Source organism: Rosa chinensis, chromosome 6 (genome assembly GCF_002994745.2).
Source record: "Rosa chinensis cultivar Old Blush chromosome 6, RchiOBHm-V2, whole genome shotgun sequence".
Classification (NCBI taxonomy): Eukaryota; Viridiplantae; Streptophyta; class Magnoliopsida; order Rosales; family Rosaceae; genus Rosa; species Rosa chinensis.
The window spans coordinates 66748308-66766926 of record NC_037093.1 but is presented as its reverse complement, the minus strand read 5'-3'; the positions used below and the strand labels follow the sequence as shown (position 1 = coordinate 66766926).

General features: G+C 36.7%; 2 long non-coding RNA genes and 1 pseudogene across 3 annotated transcripts; 2 read left to right on the top strand and 1 right to left on the bottom strand.

Annotated features, from left to right (window-relative positions):
• Window positions 1-1697: 1697 nt before the first annotated feature.
• On the bottom strand, window positions 1698-9084 carry LOC112171808 (annotated as a pseudogene).
• LOC112169829 lies at window positions 2099-4715 on the top strand. 2 transcript variants are annotated; one of them, XR_005802521.1, is made up of 3 exons: window positions 2099-2572; window positions 3444-3486; window positions 3697-4715. It is a non-coding gene; the product is annotated as an uncharacterized LOC112169829 (long non-coding RNA). The 2 variants fall into 2 exon arrangements; XR_002924917.2 differs by having other exon boundaries at window positions 3444-3811; window positions 4581-4688.
• On the top strand, window positions 4851-5647 carry LOC112169830. The gene is made up of 2 exons (XR_002924918.2): window positions 4851-4930; window positions 5393-5647. It is a non-coding gene; the product is annotated as an uncharacterized LOC112169830 (long non-coding RNA).
• Window positions 9085-18619: the final 9535 nt, after the last annotated feature.

Sequence of the window (18619 nt, the reverse complement as noted above, 5' to 3'; positions counted from 1 at the left end):
GAATGTCTTGACGATCGGGGAGTCCTGATCAGTTTGGTCATTGGAAGGGATCGAAAAACCGAGATGGATTTGTCATTTCTATCATAGTTGCGTTATTATAACTACCCACTTGCTAATGCTTTTTAAAATTTAAATGGAGAAGCTAGAGCTTCAAATTGATGAATGCGGTATGCAGAAAACAAATAAGAATTGTCTGGTATGAAAGAAGAAAACATGTGATCATAGCTCTTCTTCTTCTTCCCATGAAGAATAAGGAAGATGAAGAAGTCAAAAAAGTAACCACTATAAGTGGCCTAGTGGTTTTTGTCTAGTTAGGTGTGCTCCCTAACCTAGGTTCGAACCTGAAGCTGTCAAAGTGGTCAGGTATTGTGCTGCAATGCACAGTTGAAGCATTTCACATGCGCTGAAGTGATTTTATCTTGAGCTTAAGAAGCTTTTTGATTCCTCTTGACAAAGTTAAAAAAAAAAAATCAAAAAAGTACTTGGATGCTTAGGCCATTGGCAGGGAAATACCGCGATGGATTTGTCATTATTGGCAGGGAAAAACCGCGATGGATTTGTCATTTCTATCGTAGTAGTACGTAAATTATTATATTACCCACTTGCTTAGAGCTTCAACTTGATCGATGCGGTAGGCAGAAAACAAATAAGCTAAGAATTGTCTGGACAAACATGTGATCATAGTAATTGGTAGACTTCATCTACCTTCTTCTTCCCATAAAGAAAGCGAAGATCGATGAGGAAATAAGGAAAGTAATTGGATGCTTACTTTGCATTAGAAACTTAGGTCAATGACTATATGCTATACGGACAATTAAAGACTGATAGCAAATTAAAGATGGACATGTCCATAAGAACTACTAGATGAGAGCAATTTAGATAAAGATAATGGTTACAAGCAGTACAACTATAGCATGAGATGTAAATCACACCATTATACGAACAAAGGAAAATATTAATTTACTCAAATTTGAGCGACACTAATCCCATTTATCTAAACATTTTATAAGATTGCTCACTTACCCAATAAATTACATATTTTTAGCCCTAATACCCAATTAAGTTATTTTTTATTATTTTTTAGGATAATTTTTCCCTCTCTCCCTTTGTCACTTAGAGAGAGAGACTTCATCGGACTCTGGTCGCTGGAATCCGGTCACCGGCGGCCATCCGACCCAATTTTATTGCTCCCTAATAAACTTTTTATTACCCCCCATGCCAATAATACCCAATAAACTTTTTATTGCCCCCCAATAAAAATTTATTGGGGGTAATAAAAGTCTCCGACGACCTCTTTGCGAACTTCAAGCAACCTCCGGATAGGCGACCGGAGTCCCGCGTCCTGTTTTATTGCCCCCCCAATAATACCCAATAAACATTTTATTGTCTCCCAAAAATTTTATAAAAATTTATTTTGGGGTAATAAAAGTCTTCGGCGACCTCTTTGGAAAAATTAGGCAACCGGTGATCGGATTCCTGCTGCCGGTGACCCGATTTTGGCGACGTCGCTGGATTCCGGCAGCCGATGACTGGAGTCCGCGCGAAGTCTCCAATGATTTTTTAATTATTTAAATGATCAACTCTTCTTTTTACATTTAAATTGAGTAAGTGGGCACACAAATCTTTTAATGGAGTAAGTGGGCATTTGTTAAGCCCAAACTGGATAAATAGTCAAGAGCCCATGTCATATCCATCTTCTACTTAACCCATGAAACAAGCAACTTTTTCTGTGTCTCCCCTCCTCTTTCTAATGAAAATTGAACACTTTCTGTTATCATCTTGCCGGTGAGCATTTCCAAGACAACAATCCCGTAGCTGTAAACATCCACTTTTGAAGTGATGGGCATGGTATGAACCCACTATGGAGCCATGTAACCTCTAGTTCCTCTAGTCCTTGAGAAGTTGCGAAGCTCACCTCTATTTAATAGCTTGGACAACCCAAAATATGCTACCTTCGGATTGTACTCAGGACTTGTTTGAGATTGCTGTGACTTTTAAAAAAAAAAACTGCTGCTGCTGTGTTGTGAGAATAATCAGATATGAATTAAAACAGTTTCGTGTTTGGTAAATAATATTTTTAAAAGTGCTGTTACACTACTAAAAAAAATTGCAATTGCTTCGCTTTTTTACTTCGGCAACGGTTGCCGTCGCAATTGAGACCTTATTGCTACGGAAAATGTTCCGTCGCGATTAAGTCTTATCATTTGCGACGGAAAATTTTTGCCGTAGTAACTTTATAATGAATTGCTACGCTTTTTCCTCTTGCCGTCGCAAAACTTGTTTCTATTTCCCTCACTAACATCCCGATCTGCAGCCCTAAATAATCTCTCTCACCCAACGCTCTGTCTCTATCACGCCCAAATTCTCTCTGTCTCTCTTCTCGCCCAAGCTCGCCCATGCCAAGCGCTCTCGCTCTCTATCTCTTTCACGCCCAAACTCTCTCTCTGTCTCTCTTCTCACCCAAGCTCGCCCATGCCAAGCGCTCTCTCTGTCTCTATCTCTCTTGCCCAAGCTCCGCAGCGCCTTGAACAAGACATAGTCGAGGTCCGAAAGAATCGTCAGAGAGAATAAGGTGATTTTTTTGAAACTCTAAAACCCCTAGATTTCTTTTAATCTGAAGTTCTGTTGTACCTGACCGATTATGCGATTTTTTATCGCTAGTTGTCTCTCATATGCTGATCGATTGTGTTGATCTTTCATTTAGTTTGGTATTGTGCGAATTTGATTTGATTTGGGTAGATTTCGTTTGGGTCTGTTTAGGGCTCAAGATCTAATTTTGATTCGGTTTTCTTTCTGGGTTTTCTAGCCAAAGGTCGATGAGATCTTTCCCCCTCCCTCAACTCCTCTTTCGCTCCGGTTCATTTTGCACTTGCTTCTTTATCAATTGGGTTACATTTTAATACACCACAGGTCATGGTTCTGAAGTTTCTTTTTAAAACTTAGAAGCATCTTTTAAGGCTAAAAATTAAGATCTTGACATGTTACACAGTTGTTTCAGCTGCGAATATAGATGCGTAGGTATAGTAATTCTTTCTGTTTGTTACTTTTTCCAGTGATGGTTTTGTAGGAGCTTTCTTTTGTTTCACTCAGTCCTCTCTCCTAACACACGTTTTTGTATTCTTATGTTTCTTGCTAATTTCTACTTTTCATTTCCTGCATGAGTAGAAATTTCATTGCTTGGATAGAGAAAGGTACAGTCCATTTATATGTGTGCCTTCTTGGAAAACAAGTATGAATGTATGAAATTTGTGTACAAACAGTAAAGGGTACAGTCCATTCATATACATTCATATAAACAAGTATTGCATGAAGAAACAGTTTCTCTACCCTTTACTGTTTGTGCACAAAATATAATGCACATAATGCATTTATGTTTTCTGCTCTGCACCTAATAAATATAGGTGGTTATCTGACGCATTTTGTTCATCTTTTCTGCTCTGCAGCTTTTGGGAAGAGAGTGGCGCCAGATTCTTGATGTTGGTTTATGTAAATTTCAATTATCATCTTTCAGTTTTAGTCTTAAGAAGTTACTTTTCTGGATTGAATTGTTTTGAACGACCTTCATACATGCTAACCTACTACATCATAGTTTCACACTATTTATACTACGCATGACATCCAATAATCACTAACAGTGGCTGGTTGGCAACCAGACTGCTAATCTTAGAACTTTTTCCTGTCTGATGGAATGTGCAGAGTGGTTCCCTTTCCTTCGTCACGAACCATGACTCAATATTTGAGGTCGAGGCCTCAAGCTTCCAGCAAGTGATGATGTTTCTACTTCCATGGCCATCTAGCTGAGTGTTTTCAGGTTTTCTAAGCATCTTTTTGTGAAAGATTCTTGATTCTCTTGAATTGATTCATGTGTCCAGGGTATATATACTTACCCTCATTGTCAATGGAATGGGAGATAACTAACTTGGTCTGAGAGATTTAGACTTTTGATACTTATCTTTAAGTGTCTATGGCTCTATGGCATCAAGCTTTCTAGGATAAGATCTAGAAAACACCCTTCCATAACATCCTCTTTCATTAGCTCGTTGAACTTTAGCACCTTTAGGTTGTTGGTCATCCGTTTTACCATGGTAGATTATAACTGCAAACTTCTGTGTTTTGGATAAAAACCTGTATGTTCTACTCTGTAATTGCCTGTGCTTATGGCTAGGGGGTAAATCAAACAAGTTTATCTTTAGTTATAGTTTGAATGTCATGAACATGACACATAATGCAGACAATCTTAATTTCTGTAATTGTTTTCTTGTCTATGACATGCAAACTATATAGGTAATATATGACTAAAGCTTTGACAATCATAAGTATTATGATTGTGGTCGCCATTTTTTTTTTGTTTTTATGGTGATGTGAGTAAAAAAAAAAAAAAAGGCTAGCTTGGCTTAAAATCGTATAGCATATTGTTAAGGTCACTCTATAACTATCGTTGTTGTTTGATCGGTGGGTTTCACAAATTCAATGCTAACTCAGGAATTGTTCTCTGTTGTTAACAGTTAAAAGGGTCTCTTAGAGTCCGGTTATAGGATGACATCTTCTGTTAACAATAGTAATTGACAATGTATGTGCAGAGCTTGCATGGAAAGGCAGCTTCATAATAAATATATTTTGTGCACAAACAGTAAAGGGTAGAAGAAACTGTTTCATGTATTTTTCCCTTCTTAAAGGTAAAGTTGGTCTATATGAATGTATGAAATTTTGAATGAAATGTCACCAGATTGAACTTCAAATTCTCTCATAAATGACAGGATAAAGTGTTGTCAACCGTTGATACCTTTATTTTCTATATATAATCTAATATTACCCTATTAAACCTTCTGTCTATCTGTACACAGGTAACTAGTGTTGGAATCAATACTGAATGGGGATTGTTGATGGCAAGTATATCTCTGAGGATACCTATAAAGAAACTCTTCTACAGGTTCTTGCATTTTTTCTAGAATGTTGTTCTTTAATTTTGGAAAATCACTTACAGCTGATTGCCATCTATTTGTGGTCTGAAAGTTATCTATACGGCTAGAGCTCTACTCTAGTAATATTCATATTGTTATCTCTCTACTGTGTACAAGTGATTATGATGGATGTAGGTAGGCTTTTACTATTCGTCACAATTGCTTGCATCTGTTATTCTATGGTAAATTAAATATAAAGCCTAAGGTCTATGATTTTAGTGCAGACAAGGTTGATATCGAAACTAAAACCGAAAGCGAAGAAGGCATGGTTCCAACTTCCTATATTAACATTAGGTTTCTTGTGTTTTTTGTGTTGTGCTTAATCATGTTTTCTGTAATGGTTTGCAAGCTCATTTTCTTCACTGTTGCTTGAAGTAAATGATCTCTTACCATTCCTGTAAGAGTCTCATAGATTGTTCTTTGTTATGCAGATTTATGTTCTTTCCAATTTCTGACCTGAAACTGTTGAGGATGCTAGCTAATGAAGGTCCTGCAGTGTTGTGTTCCTTGCAATCTTTGACCTGAAACTGTTGAGGAAGCTAGCAAATGAAGGCGTTACAGTGTTGGGGTTGCCTTGACTAGTCTTTTTTTTTTTTTTGGATTTGTGATTTTTGGTTGGTGTAAGAATGATAGATATTGTATTTTGATATTTGTCAATTTATAATATTTGTGGAACATGGCACTTGCTTTGGTGTGCAATTTTTTTTTTTTTTTGGGTGTGGAATTCACCCTTTTTTTTTTTTTTTTTTTTTTTTTTTTTTTAAACGAAATATCTATTTGCGACGGCAAATTACCCGTTGCAAATAGTTTAGCCATTGCGACGGCAATAGTTTTCCGTCGCAAATACTTTTTGCAACGGCATTTTACCGTCGCAAAATGGATTTTGTGACGCCACCTATTGCAACGCCAACATTTCCGTCGCAAAAGGCTCAATTTTCCGTCGCGAAAAGTTTTTTCCGTCGCAAAAGCCCAATTTGCCGTCGCAAAATAGGAGTCGCAAAAGCAATTCTTTTTAGTAGTGTTAGTACATAAAACAACGACATAGAGTGTGTTTTGATCCACAACAACTTCTAAAAGCAACCTCTGGGCTGCTTCTAAAATCTGCTGCCGGCGACCTATAATTTTCAATTAAAGCTATTTTTTTATTTATTTACCAAACACAAGAAAATCTAAAATTTAGAACAAAAGTTTATTTTTTTAAAAGCGAAGCAAACCCAAACGGGGCCTCAGAGTCCAAGAGAACCTTGTGAGGCTTTATATCACAGTGCAAGACCCATTCCAAGCATTCTTCATGCAAGTAAGCTAGCCCTTTTGCTGTACCAACAGCAATTTCAAACCTTTTGTTCCAATCTAGCACATTGACATTGGAAGACAAATTTTTTGCCAAGGAACCATGCTCCATGTATTCATACACCAAAAGCCTGTGCTTGTCTTCTATGCAATAGCCCCACATATCTATCAAGTTCATGTGGTATAGCTTACCGATAAGGCTCACTTCTGCAAGGAACTCTGCTTCTCCTTGGTTAGCAATATCCAATTGTTTGATTGCCGCAACTCGTTGATCGGACAATGTGCCCTTGTACACAATTCCTCCTCCTCCTCTACCAATTTCTTCTTTGAAACCTCTTGTGGCCTTTTTTTAACTCGGAGTAGCTGAATCTTCTAAATCCAGTGGTAGCATGAATGTACCCTTGAGTAATTAAATCATCTGATTCTTCTCGCTCCTTTTCCCTTGTTGTATTTAGAAAAAACCACACAAGGAAGATGCAAACAATCTCAACTCCCCCAAGCCCCGCTGCGAATCTCAACATAAACTCAATAGACCCATTTGCATGTATTGCCTTTCTCATAGGTTCGGCCGGTCCAGCTGTTTTGAGACCTTGTCAGTACACATGTTGTTACTAGTGGATTCATTATCACCACGGACATCATATGACAAAAGTGTGGATTTGGGTAGCTTGAGGTACAAGTCATCATCAAAATTAGGCGAACGGAATCCATTTCTCAATTGGGACTTGGGATAACAATTGTAAAATTGATTTGCCCAGTCATATTTGTGGTGGAAGCCGCTGTACAGTTGCATAATCCCAAGCAAATAGTCTTGCACACTTGTAAGTTGGTATTATAATCCCAAAATCAAACCCATACATTTCAACTCGAGGGAGATACATAAACCCAACTCGATCATCACCGGCGTGGGAGCATCACAAGACCGATTGAAATATGGTTCGCACCCACAAGACCAGTCATCTTTATTTACCACCTTATATCCCGGTAGGCAGGAGCATTTCCTACCCATACTAGGATTATAGGTACACCAACTATTGGCTCCACAGAGCCCATGAATTTTGCGGTTGCGAAATGGCTTGCCACGTAACACCCCAGGTCTCTCCAGGCTTCTTTCGACTGTACATTCGGACGTTACCATCCATATCCACCTTCACAATTCTCTGCACCAATTGGCACCGTAATCCAGGACAAAGCGGTAAAGTCGTCGGATGCACTGAGGTGCCCTAATGCATCGAACATTTGAAAACACTAAATGGAACAAAATAGTTAATAACGAAAAATCAACACAAGTATTGCTAACGCAATGTAAACCTCACCACTGAGGAAACATCACTGCGAGGCGTTTTATGTAGCCCACACATAAGAAAAATCCACTATGAAATCAAGTTCTTACAACACATAAGTTGTGGTTCACAACCACTTTACAAGCATCACAGCTAACTTGTTTACAATTTGAAGACCCTATTCTACACAAGAATTACACAGCCTATTGTAGTTATCAAGAACTGAAATTATGGATCTTCTTGTGAAACAGATGCCTCACTAATCTTGAATGATACGCATGCAGTGAGTGTAGTGAGCAATATCAAATACCATAAACAATGAGAGTTTTTCAAAACAATTTGCAAGAACTATATCTCACACAAACAAAACACTTTTAATAAAAAACTCTACATGTAAAATGCAGTTTCAAAACCTTTTATAGAGGATCAAGACTCTCCCTCAGTCAAATCTCTTTTAGCACCACAGAATAAGATATGTATGTAAAAGTTTTAAAACTGAAATCAAATCTTCCTATTTTTTGTGCAGATCCGATCTCCATCTGATATGCATGACGAAAACCTTTTAATGAAGATAAGCATATCAGATCAATCTATCTGATATGCAAATCAATTTAAATCATGTAAAATGATATGAAATGAATCCCACCTTTAACCCAAGATCAATGATAGTGATTCTCCTTGATTTCCTCTTGGTGATCCGATTTTGCAAATTTCTTCTATTGCCTTGTGCCACCGGAAAAACAGGAGAAATATCTCCTAAACCTTTGCAGCCTCTGATCTCCTAGTAACTTTGGGAAAGTCATATGTTGAATGGTAATAACCCAATATACTTACAACATTGCGATTCTACCGTTGTTGCCTGTACGAGGACCTCTCAGCTCGGTAACAATTAGAAGCCAAGGGTCAGGCTAGTAAATACTCGAAACTTCGGGTCCATTGTAGAGAAGCTGGAGGGTGTTGTCATTATCGAAAAAGAGCTTGTAGAGGCCGGAGGAGGAGTTGGTGAGGCTTCTAGAAGATACGAGCTCTTGGTGTTCCTTGTTAGTGGCTGATAAGGCAAAAGAGTGTTCGTTGGTGAAGCAAAGCTTTCCCATAAAACGACACTGTCACTGGCGAGCAGGACAAGATTGCCAGTGTCGTGGAGGAGCAATTGGACTAATGAATTTGAGACGGTGTTGGAGGACCAAAAGATGGATTTGCCAGCATCGGTGAGAATAAGGTTGCCGTTTCTCGGGAGGGAGAGCTTGGAGTGGTGACCGTTGACCGGTTGGTCACGGTTGGCCATCCATACCACGGTGAGGTTGGGAGTTGGTGTTGTTGGCTCGGTAAAGCAGATGGAAAATTAAGCAATATGCATTTTCACCTACGGGGAAAAATCCGGCAAAGAATGCACCATTTGGTGACAGCAAAGTATCGGACAGATGTTCCATCGAGAGAGATGAACCTATTCTCAGATTACTAGATGTAGATGATGAAGATGACAATGAAGATGATAGTATTACTGCCAATAACAAAAGCAACCCAAATGAATAATTATCAGATGCACCCATGGATTTAGTTGAAATCATATGGTTCCCTATGGTTTGAGGGCTCTGGGATATTCAAAATGGTGCAGGAAGTAGGTTATTTAACAGAACAAGCTAGTGCAACTCTTGCATGTGGAATCTGTTAGAATAAAAGCGGACCTATCATCATCTATATTCAGTTTACAAATTGGATTGGAATTTTGTTCATGAATAGGAGTTGTATGTTAAGTACAAAACCTAGAAACCTATTGAGTTAATTATATCAGCTTATAGGTTATGAATCCATTAGTTGGGTTACATTGTAATTCGACTTAGTGTTGCATTAGGTTTTCTAGTTGTTGGTGACTTGGTTTCTAAGAAACACTTTTATGGGAGGATTCTTAGGACCATAACCAATATATATAGGAAGTGTTGGTCCATGCTCTCTCTATAACATAAGCCTTAAGTCCTGCCCCATAAAAGGAGCTTTAAATCAGAGCTGAGGAGAAGATCAATCGGGTTTGTTGTCAAGGTCAATTCGTGCACCTCCAATGGCTCCCAACAATGAAGAAGGTTAGCAAAATAAATCTTGTGTTTTGGTTCATGTGGTGTTGACTAATATTAGGTGTGTTTATGTTCTTGTGAATTGATCATAGATTTGACTTGCTCATTAAGTCTAACAAATGGTATCAGAGCATTAGGTTTTCACAAACATAAATCAATTTTGGAAGAACCAAAGTTTTATTTTTAGCAAAAAATTTTCAAAAATCCTGTTCTAAACCTTGCTAAAGAAAAAAGGGCCACGTGTGGGCCAGTTTTTAGAAAACCTTTCGGCTCAAAACCCGCAGGTGCTGACCCGGACCCAATCCCATTTAGGACTCTGCACCAGATGACCATTATACTCCAACAGTCATATTCGAATTGGGGATTAGGGTTTTTGGTCCGAGATTGAAAGCGCAGAGGATGTTATGTCCTTTTGGAATTCAAGACTCCAATCGCTGCGGATTAAGAGGCCGAACTGATCGATCGCTGCTTTCAGTTAAAAATTCACGCTTCCACGATAAAGTTTTGCAGCAAATTAAGAAGAACAAGGTTAGAATTTCTGGAAACTTGGGTATTTAAAATTTGGAATGTTTTTTATCATCGTTTTGTACAAGAACAATAGAGGCATTCCCGGCGTGCACCTAGGCTAGAGTAGATGGTGACCAAATGGAACTTAATTTTCAGAATTTGTTTTGTGATGTGATGGTTTCCGGAATGAACTTGAATATCTTGATGTTTCTTATATGATTGTTTAATATGTTTTGAAATTCCTATAATTGATGATCTGCGATGGTATAATATGACATGTGATTAAGTCGATCTCCCTATACATGCTTGATATGCTAAAAGTTGCAGATTGAAAGGAAATATTTCATGGTCTGTGAATTTAAATGGTTAAGTGGATATGTTGCACAAAGTGATTATCTGCTTGTTATTCAAAATTCATTAAGATGAAGAAAAGATTATAAACTTGTGTTTTACTTTTAAACTGTATATGTATATTGTCTTCCAAAGAAGTTTGAGCTATATGGTTTAAAAGTAGAACAACATTATGCATAATTTTGAGTTCAATTTTGGATTCTAGGGACTTTTCTTCTATCATAAAGATGTTGATTGTCTTTAGAATAATATGAATTCACTGCTTGTGTCATAATGATTGAGGAACCTCCAGAATATCATGTTTTCTGCTATAAAAGTGATGCTTGATATTGGCTAAAGTTTTGGGGCTAAAAATTACTTTATTTTGGTTACAAGTTGTTTATGTTTTCTGCTTGTGTGTTATATGAACTGCTTTAGAATTAACACATGGATGCAAAACATTTTTTTGACAAAACTTGTTTTGAGAACTGTTAAAGACTAAAACTTACACTTTTCTTTTGTTTGCTCCCTAGGAATCACATACATGAATTTGAATAATATCCAGATGCTTACTGGATCCAACTTTAAGGCTTGGAGGAGTGGTGTAGAGTTTTATCTCATGATGCATGAAGACATGGACTTGTGTTTTACTAATATAGAACCCTATGGAATAGATGCCAATAGCTCACCTGATGAGAAGAAATATTATCGAGATTGGCATAGAGCAACTTATAGGGCTAAGAATGTAATGAGGATCACCATGTCTGATACTGTGAGGGGTAGCATAGAAGAACTAGCCTTAGCAGTTGATTCTATGGATGCTATAGCCGAGAAATTCAAGGAGAGCAATAAGGCTGAAGCAGCAAGACTCAATAAGGAAATGAATGAATTAAAATATACTGGTAGTAGAGGAGTTAGGCAGTACATTTTGAAGCTTACTGAGTTGAATGCTAGGCTCAGGGATCTTGATATGGGGGTTAAGGATGACCAACTTGTTCACAATGCCTTAGATTTCCTGCCACCTAGCTTCAACACTCTGAGGACTAGCTACAATGCACAGAAGGAGAATTAGACCTTGAATGAGCTGATAGCTATTTGCGTGGATGAGGAGAGTAGAATGAAGAAAGAGAAGCAGCCCTCCACCTCTATCAATTTAGTTGAGAAGCCAAAGAAACAGAACAAATTCAAGCCTAAGAAAACTATAGATAAGCCATTAGGAAATACTGCAGCAGCTAAAGTAAACAAGCCATTTACGTTCAAGTGCTACTTTTGTAAGAAAGTAGGACACATGAAGAAGGACTTTACAGGATTTAAGGCATGACTTGTGAAAAAGGGTAAGATTGATTTATTTGATCATTTAGAAACTTTTTCATTAGAACTTAATTTTGTTAACATAGAACCTCATTCTTATTGGTTAGATAGTGGCAGTCCCTTACATATTACGAATTCTTTGCAGGGATTCATAAGGAAGAGGAAGCCAAGAAGTGATTAAGCTAACATCTGCGTTGGGAATGGAATGAGGGTTGCAGTCAAGGCAGTAGGATCTTTAAAACTAGATTTGGGATTAGAAATTTTTTTGGTTTTAGATAATGTTTATTATATTCCCTCAATTAAGAGGAATTTGCTTTCAGTTAGTCTTCTGGTTAAGAGTGGATGTAATTTTTACATTGGTTCTAATGGAATAAATTTTTTTAAGGATTCTCTTGATTTCTTACTTAAAGATTATTCTATTTTTGGTTCTAGTGTTATTGTGAATGATTATTTTAGATTGAATTGTTCATTAGGTCAACAAGAAACTTTACTTGTTGAAAATAACAATAACACATCAAGCATAAACACCATTACTGGTATAAAAAGAACCCTGCACAATGAAAAATCTGCATATTTGTGGCAGAGGAGACTTGGCCACATATCAAAAGATAAATTGAAAGTATTGTGAAAAATAAAACACTTGCAGAATTAGACTTTGGTGATCTTGAAAACTGTATTGAATGTTATAAAGGAAAAATGACAAACTTAAGAAAGAAAAATGCCAACAGAAGTAAGAAACTATTGGAATTAATCCATACAGATATATGTGGACCTTTTAGACACAAGACAATATGCAGAAATATTTACTTCATTACTTTTATAGACGATTTTTCCAGGTATAGCTACATCTACTTACTGTCAGAAAAATCACAATCACTTTAGGCTTTTAAAATTTTCAAAACTGAGGTTGAACATTAACTGGACTTGAAAATTAAGATTGTAGGTCTGATAGGGGGGAGAGTTTTATGGCAAATATACTGAGCAGGGACAATAAAAGGGTCCTTTTGCATTATATATGCAAAGTTTAGGCATAAAGGCTCAGTATACAATACCATATAATCCCCAACAAAATGGGGTAGCTGAAAGGAAAAATAGAACTCTATTAAACATGGTAAGAAGTATGATGTGTACTTCTGGATTGCCAAAAATGCTTTGGGGAGAAGCCTTAAGAACTGCAAACTACCTTTGCAACAGATCCCTAAGCAAAGCTGTAGATAAAACACCATTTGAATCATGGTGTGATAGGCAACCAAGTTTACATCATTGTCATGTCTGGGGATGTAAAGTTGAAGTAAGGATTTATAATCCAAATTTAGGAAAGCTTGATCCAAAGTCTGTAACTTGTTATTTTATTGGCTACTGTGAAAAGTCTAAAGGCTATAAACTTTATTCACCTTATCATTCATCCAGAGTTTTTGAAACTCATCAAGTTAAATTTTTAGGTGAAAGTATCTGCAATACAAATTTTGAGGACTTGTCCTCAGATTTTGAAGAAATTGTAGAGAATGTGGATAATATAGCAGTATTGCCAAGCATTCAAAATAATTTGTTAAACTTAGGATTGGCTCAAAGTCAAAATCTAGTTGAAGGTCAAAATGTTGTAGATGAAAATTTAGAGGCAAATGATCATGATTCTGAAATAGCTGAATTAGACTTAGGGCAGGAGCAAGTGACTCAAACTGAACCACAAACTGAGCCACAGCCAGAACCTTAACCCCAACCTGAGCCACAACAAAATCAAGTTGTGCAACCTAGAAGATCACAGATAGTGAGGAAACCAAGGTTTGGAGGGGAGGATGACATTTATGAAGTATATCTAAATGAAGTTGAGTCTGCATTGTCAGATGACAATGATCCCACTAGTTTTAAACAAGCCACTGAAAGTAGAGATTCTGATGCTTGGACTGAAGTTATGATTGCAGAGCTTGACTCTATGTACAAGAATGGAGTTTGGGAGCTAGTGAAGCCAAAAGAAAATCAAAAACCAATTGGCTGTAAATGGGTTTTTAAAACCAAGAGAGATGCCAATGGAAACATAGAAAGACATAAAGCTAGACTAATTGCTAAAGGTTTCACAGAAAAGGAAGGGATAGATTTTACAGAAACTTTCTCACCTGTTTCAACTAAAGATTCATTCAGAATCATAATGGCTTTAATAGCTCACTATGACATGGAATTACATCAGATGGATGTAAAAATAGCCTTCTTAAATGGAGAGTTGGAGGAAGAGATCTTCATGGCACAGCCTAAAGGTTTCATTGAACCAGGAAAAGAAAATATGGTCTGTAGACTTAAGAAATCTATTTATGGACTCAAACAAGCTAGTAGGCAGTGGTATAAGAAATTCGACTCAGTGGTTTCATCTTTTGGATTTTCTGAAAATCTTGTCAATGAATGTGTTTATCTTAAAGTCGTTGGAAATAATTTTATCTTTCTTATCCTGTATGTAGATGACATTCTCCTTGCTAGCAGTAATATGAAATTACTTAAAGATACTAAAGCCTTCTTGTCAAGTAATTTTGACATAAAGGATCTGGGAGAAGTATTATATGTGCTAGGAATTGAGATTAAGAGAGATAGAAAGCAGGGACTGTTGGGATTGTCTCAACAAAATTATATTTCAAAAATTCTGAAAAGATTTGGAATGGAAACCTGTGCTAATGGTGAAGTTCCAATGTCTAAGGGAGATAAACTAACTAAAAATCAATGTCCTAAAACTAATATTGAGAAAACTGAAATGGAGTCAATACCATATGCTAGGCTAGTAGGGAGTTTGATATATGCACAAGTCTGTACAAGGCCAGACTTGTCTTTTGCAGTTGGAATGCTATCCAGGTTTCAGTTGAATCCTGGACATGAGCATTGGACAGCTGGTAAGAAGGTTCTAAGGTACCTGCAAAGGACCAAAGACCATATGCTTGTGTATAAACGTGTGAAAAAGCTTGAGTTAGTTGGCTTTACTGATTCTGATTTTGCTGGGAATTATCCCACATCTATGAATTCGACCTGTGGTTATGTTTATATGCTAGCAGGTGGTGCAGTAGCTTGGAAAACAATGAAACAATCATTGATAGCTACTTCTACCATGCAGGCAGATGTGATAGCTATATATGAAGGAGTGTGTGAGGGATTGAGGATCAGAAATGTTATTTTGGAGACTAAAGTGTTGAGTGATCTTATCACTGGAAGTTTGAAGGTGTTTTGTGATAATGAGGCTGCTGTGTTCTTCAGTAAGAATAGCAAAAGGTCAAATAACTCTAAGCATATAGACTTGAAGTTTTACAGTATCAGGAGAAGAGTTAAAGATGGTGAAGTTGAAATCCCGGGCATCAAGACTGGGGATCAGCTTTGATCCATTTACTAAGGCATTGTCAGTAGCCACTTTTAAAGAGCATTCCAGGAATATGGGAATTTTGTCGAGTTTTGAAGATGCTTAAGTTCAGTGGGAGCAAAATGTTTTGAGAAAATTGTTTTTCAGTTTAGTTTTGTTTTTGTTCAGTTCTTGATTTTCTGTTTTTGAGTTATGTATCAGAAAACGTTGTACTTCGTGTTTTGACTTAATAAAATGAGGTATCTTCAGTTGATGTTTTGACAGCCTTATTTATTCATTTTGGTAAAATTTATGGTTGTTGTATTTTATCAGTTCAGTTCAAGTGGATTGTTATATATGCATATATTCAGTAAGAAGCAAACATTAATCCACTGTGTGTCAAGAAGTTATGTTTGCATTGTGATTTTGATATTCAAAATACTTAGGTTGGACTGTTGTCAAATAACAACTGCAATTTAATATATGATGTTATTTGATTGCATCACATTAAGTTAAATTCATGTGAAGTGCAGAAATTGTTGTTTTGTGGTCTGGAACTAGTATGCTCATTTGAATATGCCTATTTCTTGATTCTGCAATGGTTATGCATTTTAACATAATTGAATGGATTTAAGGTACATATACATCTCAGTGCACACTTCAGCTATTTCTGGAAATTTTCTTGATTCAGTTTATATAGACAATGATGGTCCAAGTGAGAGAATGTTAGAATAAAAGTGCACCTATCATCATCTATATTCAGTTTACAAATTGGATTGGAATTTTGTTCATGAATAGGAGTTGTATGTTAAGTACAAAACCTAGAAACCTATTGAGTTAATTATATCAACTCATAGGTTAGGAATCCATTAGTTCGGTTACATTGTAATTCGACTTAGTGTTGCATTAGGTTTTCTAGTTGTTGGTGACTTGGTTTCTAAGAAACACTTTTATGGGAGGATTCTTAGGACCATAACCAATATATATAGGAAGTGTTGGTCTCTGCTCTCTTTGTACCTTAAGTCCTGCCCCATAGAAGAAGGAGCTTTAAATCAGAGATGAGGAGAAGATCAATCATGTTTGTTGTCAAGGTCAATTCGTGCAGCTCCAATGGCTCCCAACAATGAAGAAGGTTAGCAAAATAAATCTTGTGTTTTGGTTCATGTGGTGTTGACTAATATTAGGTGTGTTTATGTTATTGTGAATTGATCATAGATTTGACTTGCTCATTCAATCTAACAGAATGGACCGCGTTGTAGGATAGCCCGCCATGGAAGTCATTGTATAACTAATGTATTGATAGACATGAGTTGGTGGCCGGCCTCGTTCTTTCTGGGTTGGAACTAATAATCACATAAGTAATTATATATACAACTCTTAGAAAGAAACTAATGAAAGAAAAATCTTGGTCATCATCCTCGTGATCGAGATACGCTTCTACAAAAATGGGAAAAAGAAACCATTCTGTTCGGTGTCACTTCATTGGTGAGAATGACAATAGCAACCCCTCGGATAAAGAATACATAAAAAAAATAGTATCCAACGGTGGGTTTTAGAGCCGTGACAAACACTCGAGAATATCACCAATCCAACAATGGTGAGTTCCTACATGTGGGTTCCAGGAGTGGAAAGTCATCACAATGATAGAAATATAAAATACATAGTAAAATAAACATATAAAACAAAAAATAACCAATTTCTTATTAATATAGCAAAATAAAATACACACGGTCTCCATTCGGGGCCTTGATTCAGTTGATTGGCTCCTTCATCCATTTTTCATAGCAAAAGCAAATACCGGGCGGTCTTCATTTTAGCTTTAATCTTGGCTATTTTCTTCTTCATGGATGATTGCATAAAAAACAATATAATATTTAGACGTATAAGTAACGCTGTTGTAGAGCTTATAAACATTAACTAATGGCTTCAAAATAAGGGTAGCGTACGAGATATTAACACAAGAAGCTTAAGAAATATGAAAATAAAACTATGAGTAATTTCATATTCTATTTTTATTTATATTTAATATCGATTATTTTACTTAAATATAAAATTATGATAAAGATCATATTTTTCCAACATAAAACTGCTACGGGATTAGCCTTCTTAATGGTATCATTATATAGATAGACCAACAACAAAGAAAAATAAACAAATTTTTGTGCTAAAAATATGAATTGAGGATTGTTTCTCTGGGCTCGATAAATAAGTTATTGGGCTCATGCCCCGCCATCCAAGCCATATCCTCCGGTCACAAGCCGACCCATTTGGGTCATGTTTGGGCTTTGCAAGTCTCAGATTCTGATTAGCAAAAACAAATGCAGGCTTTTCGTTTAGCCTTATTTGGTTGATTTGGGCTGTGCTCGATAAGTATCTTGGTATATTTTTGACTTTATACTATAGCAGTTTTTTTTTTGGAAGAGCTGGCAAACAGCCCACTATTTTATAAAAAAGATAGTACTATCGAGGGAGACAAAACCTGACCTCTGTTGTAAATATTTGTGGATAATCATGTAAATAGATGTTGAGTAATAGGTGCCTATCCCTATAGATTGGTGATTGATAGGTTGTAATTGTAGGAGTGATTGGATTGTAATTAAGCATTACCCTTTCGTGTACACCATGTAGTCCTATATAAGGTTCCTTATGTTGAGATGAATAAGACACACAATCTAATTCTCTGTGTCCAAACTCTCTCTCTCTCTCTCTGAAATTTTTCTGTTTTACAACACGTTATCAGCACGAGGACTCTAACCCAAGCCTTAGCCAGAAAAAAAAAACCCCCTGCTGCAACCTGTTTGCACGCCCCGAAACCTCTTGATTGGGACCTCAGATCAAAATCTTTCCTTCATCAAAGTTGTTCGTCTCTGCCTCTTCTCTCTGACCTCCAAATTTCAGCCATATTGGAGTCGTTTTGAGACCTGTACACCATTTGAAGTGGCAGCTGTTCAGAAGAGAATCTGCTCCGCGTTCACGACTAGCTCTAAGATTTGGATCGAATAGCTTTGAGATTCGGGATTTCCTACCAGAAGAGGCGAATAGTTCTTGGATTGGCTGAGAAGACAACCTTCTCAGTTCTGCACACATAAGCTGAACATTCATCCGTTCTTCATCAAGTAATGTTTTCCAAAATCTAATTTCATATTCATGTTTATTGAGCCTAATGATTGAATATGAACAATCACCATGATGCATGAACCCTAATATTTGGTATATACATATTTATATATATTCGTTTATGTGTCTTGGTTTATTTGGCTTTGGATTGTTTGGTTGGAAAAGAAAAAAAAAGGTTAGGATTCTTGGATTTGAAGCATTTGATCCAGTAGTACCATATAGTGCATACCAATTAAAAAACAAGCAAAAAGAAAAGGGATTCTGCTGCTCCTGGGATTCGAACCCAGCCACATCATGCATTAGCCTAGCACATTGTCCACTATGCCACTATGGCTAGCTGGAATTTATCAACACCATTTAGTATTAATTATGCCAGAAGCAGATTTGAGGCCAATTAATTGGTGATTGATCAACCTGTGATTTGATTTTGATTGATTTTAT